General features: G+C 40.5%; 1 protein-coding gene across 7 annotated transcripts in view; it reads left to right on the forward strand.

Annotated features, from left to right (window-relative positions):
* The window catches only part of map2 (microtubule-associated protein 2), an 87,274-nt gene that overhangs the window by 15,158 nt on the left and 59,682 nt on the right, over positions 1-12,434 (forward strand). For 6 of the 7 annotated variants that reach the window (XM_034109569.2, XM_071207095.1, XM_071207094.1 and 3 more), the window contains exon 2: positions 3,315-3,367. The exons of the other annotated variant lie outside the window; for it this stretch is intronic. The gene's annotated coding sequence lies outside the window, so the exon portion shown is untranslated. The remainder of the gene's footprint in view (positions 1-3,314; positions 3,368-12,434) is intronic. 7 annotated transcript variants of the gene reach the window in all.

Raw genomic sequence — 12,434 nt, forward strand, 5'->3', positions numbered from 1 at the left:
CACGTTTTTACCAATAAAGCAATATCTGTCAGATTCAATATCTCATTGGTTTAGTGGTTAATCAGGCTCTATGTAATGTGAGGAATCCAGCGCCTTTGTCAAAAATCATTTAATCACATACAAAATAGTTCTTGTTTATAACAGCAGGGCAGGCAGGAAGCTGAGCCAGGCAGCCCGCTGAGGTGTCAGGTGACTTGTAAGGTTTAATGGATCAGAAGTGAACTGCAAAGGGCAACCAAATAGGCATAAACACGTGTTCTGTTATCTGAATGTATGTTTGTTCTGTATCACAAACAATATAGGTTGTTGGTTATGTAGCTATACGAATAGTGTGGTCTTACGACAGCAAGACATTACATTGAGTTGACATTTTAAATGATGATGAGAATTTAGACAGACTCTGTGCAAAGCCTTAGGAATTGTTGTGTTCCTGAAAAGATGTCGTTGTTTTGATCAGATGCAGAGTGGCTTTAGTCTGATGAAGCTGTGGAACAAGCACTGACAATGAGTACTTGTTGGTGCTTTGAGCACTACTAGCAAAGGACCATCTAGTTTCATTATATTTGAAGAAAGACAGTCAAGTCTATGGCCTTTATCTTAGACTGCGGCCACACGAGGACGAAAACGGCTAAACGCATAGGATTAACGTAAACGCAATCGCAAACAAGCTTCCGTCCACACGCAATAGTTATCCGGATAGTGTCTGTCCACACGAGACCGCTCCGTTTAGCTCCAACCGCTGGAGAAGCTGCAGTACATATGCAGGAGCCTGTACGTGGCGCTGTAACTTCCTCCACAAAAGCAGCGAAGAAGCATGGTTGTCATGGTTGCCCTTCTGTTTATTCTCCGCGGTGGGGGCCGAGGGAACCGGGCAGAGTTTTTCGCCAGTCAACGTGTATTAAAGTTTAAATCTTCCGGACAAAATTATAAAAGTGTCGGTCAAAGGTCTTCTTTGTTATTTATTGAGCTTTAAAACAAATGAATAACGACTCTATATAATATAATAATACTAACTAGTTTAGGCAGTTTGAGAGGTAATTAAAATAGCTAAGGGTGATGATCTGACTTGAAGTGTGTGTTTTGCTGCAGCGGGAGGAGCTGCAGGTGAGCAGAGCTGCGTGTCTCCGTCCTGTCAGATTAGACTTCACTCGTGAGAGAAAGATAAATAATCTGAATTCAGGGTGCAGTTTACTTTGACGCGGGGGTGAGCAGCAGAGGTGGGGAGAGGCGGGGCTATTGCCTCATCATTATTGCTGTAGATGTTGCACAAACAACTGTAGCATGGTCAATAGCGTCCGGAGCACGATAGCAACTCTGCGATCCGCCATTGTTGTTGTTGTTGGTGGCGAAACACTTCAGCAATGGCGCGGGGTAAGCGGAGGTGAGCAGAAGAGGTAGGGAGAGGCGGGGCTATTGCGCAATCACTATCAGTGATCTAAAAATGTTCGGATAGGGCGCACATACGGAGCCGTTTGACCCCCCAGAGAGTGGCGTATGCCTTTCTATCCACCTTGGGACCCGTTATCGTTTCCTCAGTCGTTTAGTGCCGTATTCGGTCGTCCTCGTGTGGCCGAACGGTCTATATGACACTAAACAGTAACGCAAACGGCCGAATTCGTCCTCGTGTGGCCGCAGCCTTAAACACTGAGCAACAATTGAGGTGAATAAATATCACTGCATGTTACAACAGACACGATATGTTTATATTTCAAATGTTCTCTTTAAAGCAGCAGTGTAATGGCTAGAGTTAATTCATGCTTTATGTGCATACCTAAGACCGTAAGTGTCTGGTGGACTTTTTAATATGCTCCCCCCTGCTGGCCCTATGTGGCATTGTATCTAACCCTATTAACCTTTCCTTAGTTTTAGGGGTACACAATTCAGCATAAATGGGAAAGTAGACAACATGTTTTGCTAAGACTGACATGGCTTTTTGATAAATAAAGAAACAGAAAGAAGAAGGCGTGTTTGTGTGAATAGAGAAACCAGGCAGTTTAAATACATGTTGGACACAGAGACACTGCAGGGTATTTGATACTCCTTTGAGGCTGGATGATCACAGCACAGTAGTGAACACTTGTGTCTTAAGTGGTCTGATTGACATGAAAGAAAATGGACAGCTTGTGTGTCTGTCTATGCATTTGTTTTTTGAGGGTGGAGTATTTATCCTTGTGGCCTTTTTGGTTAGGCAGTGGCCATTTCTACAAGCAGGGGCACCGCCAGGGATTTTGGGCCCCATGAAAATATATCACATTGGGCCCCACCACCAGGCACAGGCCACGCAAACCAAGCACAATTGCTGTAACCACACCTCCAGAACCCAACCGACTCATTTATGCTTTAAATAACTACCTGTACAGGTATCTTGTAGTCCAATACTAACTGCACAGTATTTACTGAGACTGAGCTGTGAAAATATAACACTGTGCAGACTGCAAATTCTACTGCAACATTCTGCTGCAGTATAATTCACTATTTGATATAACACTAACATTCCTGACAGTGAACATTAACACCAATATTATCATTTATAAAATGCTATCACAACAAAAATAACATAAGCAGCAGATTTTCTAATTAAATATACATAGGCTACCAACTACAAAATAAGCGGGTATTAAAATGTAAATGGGCAACAAAACGGAAATGGAAATGAAAAGGCCTGATGGTGGTGCTAAATCAGAGCAAAACTGGGTGACATACTGTCGCTCTCTCTTGTCTTTCTCTCCTTTCTTTTCTTTTTTGAAAGCCTGACTTTGTTAGTCGTTGAGACATCCCTGCCTCACATGCTCTCACTCTGCTAGAAAATGCGGTGCTGCACAGCGTATGGAGACAGGACCAAACCATTACATGTTAATAGAGGGGGGTGTACAGAGGCTTTGGATAATTAACTTTTCGAACAAAAAAAGTGAAATGAATCGTAAGTTTCGTGAGTACATCATAAATACACACGCACGCACGCACACACACGTCACACACACTGTGAGCTCTTCCTTTCTTGTTGCCACTTCATGTCTTACTCTGTGTGTTTCCCGACTCTGCGGTTTCCAGCTGTGTGATAGCACTGGCCTTCCTTTAGATCCGCTACTGATTGGAAACCGCTTTGAGACCTACTCTTCCTCCTTAGCTGCTCTCAACTTGCCCTCCACCCCTTCCTTTCCATCTGTCTCAAAGATATACAGACCATGTTTGTGTGTGGGTGTGTGTGTGTTAACCAAGGTGCCACCTGCCAGCCAAATCTAATCTCTCTCCCTCTCTCTCTCTCCACCCCCCTCACTACTGTTCTTCCCGCTTGTCCTCTCTCACCCTTTCAGGTCTCGGATGTTAGCCTTTCTTCTGAGCCGTTGACAACATCCCATCTAGCCAGGTGAGTCTCTCAATATCTCCCCCCGCCCTATCGCTTTTGTTTTGTCATCTCATCCTCCACCCCCCACCCTTCTCTCTTTCCTGCATATGCCTTTGGGTTCTGCTGCAAAGATGCTGCGTCACCGTGCCGCTGTCATACCGATACAATTGTAATTTTACAGAAGGACAGTGAAACAGATGTAACTCGCTCGACCTACCTGCTTATCCATCTCTCCCTGTCACCTTGTCAGCCTGACTAATGTGTGTTTGCGTGTAACCGTATGTTTGTTTGTATGTTAATATGAATCATTCAAGACACAGAGTATGGGGATTTATATTTTAAATTGGTATAGTCATTTTTTGTTAAGTGTGTGTATTTATGTGGAAACAGCAGGGTTTATTGGGGGTTTGTGCGTGCATGTGTGTGTGAGACATGAATGTCTAGACACCCCCAGACAGTCATTTTGTTTAGCAGTTTCACTTTCACATGGTTCAGGGGTAGAGTGGAAAGCCGCGATATCCTCTCTATTTGAGACACTGTAGAATATGAATCCTCTTTGTCCAATGTCTGGTCACCTCTGTTAATTAGAAGTGACAAATTATTATTATTATTATTATTATTATTATTAGGGGAAAGTACAAAATAACTTCAGATGTTTTGCCATTTGATCCTTTTGTGTAAAGGAGCAAAATCAGGCTTGGTTAGGGAATAATGACTATGGGTAGACGACATTACCTTATCTATCTAAAGAGGCCATAATCTTCAAATTCCTACTACGCTTGCATCTTGACAGATGCAATTTACACACATTTTCTATGAAGTCAACACATCAGCATCAAACATGTATAATTGGAATCATCTGATTTCACTGTGTACCAACTCTTCATTCACTTATTTGAAAAGGATACAGTTGCAAAAAAAGTATTAGCTTGTATAGGTCATTAAAGGTGGGGTAGGTAAGTTTGAGAAACCGCCTCGAGATACACTTTTTGTTATATTGCATGGAATGCTCTTAACATCCCGATAGCAATGAATATCTGAAGTGCTTTGACAAAAAATCCATAAAGAAATGTCATCTGTGGAAGCCGTAGTACTGTAAAAAGCACGACCAATCATCTGAGCCAGCCCGGCTAAAATAACTGGATGGCCTACCTGCCTGTCAGCCTTCCATCTGTGCACAAACGTATCTTGTCCCCTCATTGGTCATGTGCACGTTCGTGTGTGTTGGAGGAGGGGCTCTCTAAGGAAGTGGCAGATTTTTTCCGGCTGTGTATTTTCAAATTCTAGCTCACTCGAGCTGGTTTCTCCAAAATGACCTACGCCACCTTTAAGACTTGGTAAAATAAAAAGAACAAAAACAACCTTGATTGCTCAAGAGTGTCTTTGGAGGAGGTAAGGAAGATAAAAGTCCTTACAATTTAGTTTTTTTTTCTTTTTTCGAGCGTGTAAAACCAAAGAAAATACAAATGAAACAAAAGATGATACAGACATGATACAGTACTATACAAATGAATGCAATAACAAAACGAAATATTTAATAATAATTGAATAATCTGTAGTATCATTGTCTGATATCAATAAACAACAAAGCTTTAGCTAATTACACGTCCGAAAAGGGGTCGGAAGAAGTTTACACTTATTTAATCCAACCCCTTCTCCCTTTTTTTGACATTTTTTTCTTTTCTTTTTACATCTTAATATGTTAACATACAATATCAATGTATACTTTAACCTTGAATAATTTATATAATCATTCATATAATATATACAGGCATAGAGAGTGGTTTTTTATAACATTTGATGTCAATTATTCTCCCCCACGCACCTCAACCTACAAGCATTGGCAGCTGCACAACAATATTGTCAATTAGGGCTGCACGATATTGAAAAAAACTGACATTGCGATTTTTTTCCCCCTGCGATATATATTGCGTTTTTTTTAACTATATTTAACCGGATGAAGGTATTGTCCTCCTGTGCCTCGCTCATTTTTTACCGGTGTTTTGATGGTCTGCAAACTAGCGGGGCGGGGCCTGCTGTGATCTGATCAAGAATTATTGTGATTGGTGGTTTGCTGTGCATGCAGAGCCTGTCACTCACTCAAGTACCCCTGACATGAGAGCCGCGCAAGTTTTCCTTTTGTAGCAAGTAGCAAAATAATTGTAACATGACGTGTTTGAGTTGATTCACCTACTTAAGCACTGAGCCTGTTTTTCAGGTCTCAGGCTCGAAAATGACATTCCCAGAACAAATGACCATATCTTCCCTTCTAAAAGGGTTAAATTAATAATCTTTTCTCTCAAAGTAATTATAAACCTGTGAGTTGGATGTAGAAAAGTCAGAATCAATATAGATGTTTTTTATTTGAAAGAAAATTCAGATTGAACATAGTAAAAAAACTGTAAATTATTGTGTCCGTCCAAAGACTCTTGTTTACTTATAGTGAAAACTACCCTTGGATGATGGGTTAGTAGACTAAAAGCTTTAGGAATCCAAAGTACAACATATAATAAGTACCCTGTATCAAGATTGATGCAAAAAAAGTGACATTTGACCTTTTTAGAGAGATTTAGCAAAAAAACCCACTTCTGGGGTCATTTGGGTGGATTTTCCATATCTCTGGCCCCCCTTGGTCGATTTTGACGAATGAAATCTCTTTATAACCGCTAGAGCCAATGGAATCGAGGGAAAGTTCTACACACACCAACACATGAACAAATAAGGAGTGAGAGTGACGCGTAGCCAAAACCGGAAGTTGCATACACTCTGGTGGCTACCATTAGCAGCTAACTTTTGTGCTCCGATTGTTACATAAAAATGGAATTATGGATTATAAACAATTGCTTCAAAGCCACAGATACATTATTAACCTATGGATCAACCGATTCAGCCGCGTTTTTTCTCGTTTTAATGCCATTGAACACGTCTTTTGATCAGATTGACAGCTACGGTGAGACGATCTCCCGTAAAAGCTCCGTAAAGGTACGTGTTGTGATGTCTGTGTTTGCTTCCCCTGTCGCGACATCGGATCGCTTAGTGATGCTACTATACTTAAATAATCTGTGGAGTCTCAGCTTTAATCGGATATATTGTATGTGCAGTTTCGATAAGTAATAAGGGTATCTTTATTTTGAATTCTGTGCTAAAGTGCATTTTTTTTAAAAATTGAATAAAACCGCACGTCCCTGCGGTGTGAATATCGCGCATCGCGGTTATCGCCATGACACGATATATCATTCAGCCCTATTGTCAATACGAACTCAGTCTTTGTGCCATAACTGTTGAGGATCCCTGCTCTAAGCAGCTTCCTCATCACTGACAGTACATCAATGAGACTGCTCATATTTAATTGACTTTTTAGATAGTCCTAACTGACTACAGGTGACAGTATTCACTTGCAGTCTTTCACACTGATGTCTCAAATATTCTACATTTAGATATTGATCATTCAGCTCCTTTGTACCCATAGATGTATAAAGAGAACAGAATACATTGTTGAAGGCGGTTTTCTGATCATTTCTAGGAAATTTGCTCAGTAGCGCATGAAGCAAAATGGCTTGTGTATGACCTGAATGTTCTGCCCACTAGTATTAACTTCAACCCCACCTACCGACCTCTCGATCTTGCCTCCTTCACATGAACAGCAGTTCTCTATGTCGAGGAAAATAATTCTCTACTCCAATATTTTTGGAATTGACCACTTTAGGACCTAATGATAAGAAATTAGGCATATTACATTTATCATACTGGGAAATAGCTGATTATGCATATATTTGTGTCTCTATCCATGCGAGTCAATAGGAATTTGTATTCTTGTGTCCACATGCATCATGGGACTGATTCGGTCGTGGTAATTCTATGTTGCGGACACTATGGACATTGACGCTCTTTCTTGGGGCTTATCTGTAACCCCCACCGCTCTTTCCCCTTTTTATTTTAAACACATTCACAGCAACATTCAGCATGAAGTAACAGGGTGCAGTTTATACGTATATGGCAATGGGTACATTCAAACAGAATAAGTCATCTGATGTGATAACATGTTAGCCTTCCTCGGTCTGTTTCCCCTCGCTGTCCTCATGAGGGATATTGTCTGTGGCATCTCCCGTCAGATCAGTTTGACCTTCTCATGTTTGTTCAGCCTTTCCTTACTCCTAAGCCCTTATGTGAGATGGAGGTGGTTGAACCAGTAAAGAACCTGACCCGGGTATTTTTCCCTTTGTTTACATTTTAGCCTTCAAGAAATTATATTTACTTTATGACCTGAAAATACACATTTTCCCAGCAACTTGAAACTAGAAACCGTGATCTTGTTTTGGAGGGTGTACAGTGAAGAAAATATATGTGTGCACATACAAAATAACAGCCTAAATGTGCAATTTATTATTGATCATTGTATTTTCCTTGAGTAATGAAAACATCAGAGGATGTGTTAGCTTATTCAACATTACTGCATTAGAAATGTGAGCAGTGTGAGGGTTTCAAATGCTATCAAGAAATTCTGAATGATTACAAAAATAAACGTAAATCATGTACAATAACATGTGTTCAAATCTCATAGAGCCTTCCATTTGGAGGTGGAGTTGGAGCATCTTATCAGAAAAATATACTATTCCTAAAAAAAAATCTGTATGAGGTCATACTTGGATTTCACGCAAAAATTTATTTTATTTTTGATACACAAAAGCAAAGCCGAAGAAAGTGAGACGTAAGCTGTTGGATGGCATTACCTTTAGACTGTAGAGACAGCGAGAGAGTTAGTAATGTTCATGTTGTCAGCCACTGCAGCAGTGATGTAATGGCCAAAACCCCCCCACCCCCCACACTCCTTGGACTAGCCTTTCATCCTCTTTCCTTCTCTCTCCCTTCTTGACCACCTCTCCTTTAGGGGTGCAACAACTAATCGACTTAATCGATTAAAATCGATTACCAAATTAGTTGCCAACTAATTCAGTCGTCGATTCGTTGGTGACGTCATCACGTGCGTTTTACGCGCCGTTAAGCTACAACGTTATCGGTACTGGAGACATTTAAAAAATATATGTCATGTATTATTGATACAAAAACATTATATCGCAGTCTTAGTGTGGCCTGCTCGTTTATAATATGTAAAAAGACAAACAAATGCGTCTATGATGTATTTTCGATCAGACGAGATCTCTCTCCCTGGTCTGTGTGGGAGGGGGCGGGGCAGTTTACACACACGCGGCTGCTACATGCAGCAACACACTGCGGAGGTGGCGGAGAGAACGCCGCTCCGAGGTGTGGTTAAACTGTACCCGTCTCGATGCTCGTTGCAAAGTGCAATAAGTGTTTAGCATGTAAGGGCGGTAACACGAGCAGTTTGTCTAAACATTTAGCAAAAGTGCTCCACATCCAGACGGAGGAATGCACCGGGTTCCACTGTCTTTCTAGCAGCTCTGTAGCCCCGTCCACGAGTAACGTTTTCACGTCAGGTGTTATGTATGCTAGCAGCAACACACAGAGCTAACTCAATTATACAAACATGGGGTAATGATTTGAGGAAACTGAATTAGTTAGTTTGTTAAAGTTTCAGCTATTCTGTTCACAGTTCTGTTATCACATTATTTATTATTTGCTAAAACACTGTTGTTTCTTTTGATCTGAAATATTATTTATTTAATTTAAATGAAAAGCAATGTTCATTTTGTAAACAATTTGCTTAGTTAATTTAATAATATGTATTTTTTAATCAAGTATTCATCTTTATTGTCTTCATTGTTAGTTTCCACATGCCTAAAACAACCTCAAGCTACATCTAAAAGTTGATGGCTAAATAAGAGCGCTTGAGAAATTGTGCAAGGCATAATAGTCCGAATAGTCGATTAATCGTTTCATTAATCGATAGATTAATCGACTATCAAATTAGTCGTTTGTTGCAGCCCTACTCTCCTTTGCAAACTTTTCATCGGTTTGTGTCTTGTTTTAATTGCTGGTCGCCAATCAATGTCCTGTCTGTTTTAGTCATGTGGAGAATTGTTATTCACACATTTGCCGGACATAAGGTCTTGGAATGCTATTCATGACTCCCCAAGACTTGATCAGGGGCACCGCTAGGGATTTTGGGCCCCATGAAAATATATCACATTGGGCCCCAACACCAGGCACTGGCCACGAAAACCAAGCACAATTGCTGTAACCACACCTCCAGAACCCTATCGACTCATTTATGCTTTAAATAACTCTACCTGTACAGGTATCTTGTAGTCCAGGGGTACTCAAATACAAATCTTAAAGGTCCAAAATAAATGTTTCAATAAGACAAAGGTCCATTTATTACGGTCATTCAAACTTTTAAACAATTGCAACAAGATTCTTAACACGAGGTTGCAAAAACAAAAATAATCTGTATGCAGCAGTTTTCATTGTTATTGTGTCTGTGCTTGATCCCTCAGAGTCGCAGTGTAAGAGCTGCACAGTTATGAATAAAGGCAGCTGCACTCTTTTTCATTCAGCATTCCCATTATTGCTTTATAAATGTCTTGCCCCCTTGTGTCCACTGAGGTTCCTCAGGCCCAACACATTTTCAACAAACTCCCCCTTTGCCTCATCATAAAAACTCACAAACACCAGCAACTGAGCAATGTCAGCGGTGTCAGTGGACTCATCCACAGCTAAGGAAATGCACTGTGCATTTTTTATTCCATCACAAAGCTGATTAATCAAATCACCAGCCAGTATTTATGTTCTTCTGGTTGCTGTGGAATCTGAGAGGGGGATTTGCTTGATTTATTTCCTCTTTTTGTTTGCCTTCAACATGGTCTCCATCACTTCAGTCATGCATTCTTTTATACTTCAGTTATTATCCAGTGGAAAGTCCTTAACTACTGGCCTAGTTAAATCAAAGTGGTTACTTTTTTTTGGCTGGGCAGTGTAGTTTTACACACCGTCTTATTTGACTTTCTCAGGACTTAAAACAGTTTTTTGGGGGCAGACCCCCTCAAAGAAAAAAATATATTTACACACGTAAGGTCATCATCTTAATAGTTTTGTATGCTCATCCGTGAGCAGAGCATCAAGTTGACGTCTATTGCAGCTGAATGCGGCGATTACCATTTTGTTCAGCAAAACGCCTCACAAACGTATTAAGATCAACAGCTTTAGTGCGTTTTGATTCAATGCTGAGTACAGCCAAACTGACAGTCTCTTCTCTGTCAGTGTAGACCGCAAATACCTCATTCCTTCAGTGCTTGGGTCCGAATGCTTCTCGTTTGGGCCGTCCCGTTCAAATGAAATCGCCGCCAATCATGTCCATGCTCGCGCCAGGACCAGGGGAGGGGTTACATGACGTGCATCTTGTGCTGCATTCACTTGCACTCGGACATTAGAGACTTTCTCTCATAAATGTCCGATGAGCGCTGTTTGCAGTCTATGGACATAGCGGATAATTTTGACTCGTTGCGTTGTGGCGATGTCTCGCAGATAACACCGATAATACAGATAATACATATTAAAAGTATAATTTGCTCAGAGTCCAGAGACAGTTGTGGTTCGGTCCGGATCCGGACCGGAGTCCGTACTTTGAGGATGCCTGTTGTAGTCCAATACTAACTGCACTATATTTACTGACACTGAGCTGTGAAAATATAACACTGTGCAGACTGCAAATTCTACTTCAACATTCTGCTGCAGTAGAATTCACTATTTGATATAACACTAACATTCCTGACAATAGACCTCAATAGTCATCTTTTATGGTGTACATGCCTTTTTAATAACATTTTTGAATGGAACATTCATAAATCAAAATAAGTATAACTTAAATATACATGACCTCTTAAATTAAAATAAAGTGAACATTCACACCAATATTATCATTTATAACATATAACATAAGCAGCAGGTTTTCTAATTAAATATACATACCAACTATAAAATAAGTGGGTATTAAAGTGTAAATGGACAACAAAACGGAAATGGAAATGAAAAGGCCTGATGGTGGTGCTAAATCAGAGCAAAACTCTCTTGTCTTTCTCTCCTTTCTTTTCTTTTTTGAAAGCCTGACTTTGTTAGTCGTTGAGACATCATACACACGTAAGTACTCACATCCCTGCCTCACATGCGCTCACTCTGCTAGAAAATGCGATGCTGCACAGTGTTTGGAGACAGAACCAAACCATTACATGTAAATAGAGGGGGGTGTTCGATGCTTTGGATAATTAACTTTGCGGAAAAAAAAGTGAAATGAATCGTAAGTTTAGTGAGTACATTATCAATGATGTTATATTAATGTTAATTATTGATGATTGATGAAAGGTTACTTAAACATTTTTTCTTAATGTTCTACAATTTTTGGGGCCCCTGTCAGTCACGGGCCCTTAGAATCGTCCTAACTTTTCACCCCCTTACAGCGCCCCTGGACTTGATTAAGATAGCATTGAAATAGTGTCTCCTTATTAAGTTTTAATGTTATTTTAATGTACTTCCTTGCTGAGAGTTAGAAGAGATCTCTCCTGTCTGTCTTTTAAATATGAAGCTACAGTGACTAGATAGTTAGCTTAGCTTTTCAGAAAGACTGAAAGCCACGCCTTCCAGTGAGCCTGTTTTTCAGGTTTCAGGCTCGAAAATGACATTCCCAGAACAAAGGACCATATCTTCCCTTCTAAAAGGGTTAAATTAATAATATTTTTTCTCAAAGTAATGATAAACCTGTGAGTTGGATGTAGAACAGTCAGAATCAATATAGATGTTTTTTTTGTTTTTTTCACAAGTCTTTTTATTTCATTATAGTGTACAGCAGAGGTGTGGACTCGAGTCACATGACTTGGACTCGAATCAGACTCGAGTCACCAATTTGATGACTTGAGACTCGACTTGACAAAATCACAAAACACTTGCGACTCGACTTGGACTTGAACACCAATGACTCGGGACTTGACTTGGACTTGAGCCTTCTGACTTGAGGTGACTTGATCATTTAATTCAGAGGTCTCCAACACGCCGATCGCGAGCTGCCGTTAGAAGAGCAGACTCCCGTTGGGGAGAGCAGAATCTTCAGCCGCTCCTACTCTTGCTGAGAATCCTTGCAGGCAGGGGCGGGACTTTATTTAGCTGGGCCACCATGCGG

This window comes from Pseudochaenichthys georgianus, chromosome 21 (genome assembly GCF_902827115.2).
Source record: "Pseudochaenichthys georgianus chromosome 21, fPseGeo1.2, whole genome shotgun sequence".
NCBI lineage: Eukaryota > Metazoa > Chordata > Actinopteri > Perciformes > Channichthyidae > Pseudochaenichthys > Pseudochaenichthys georgianus.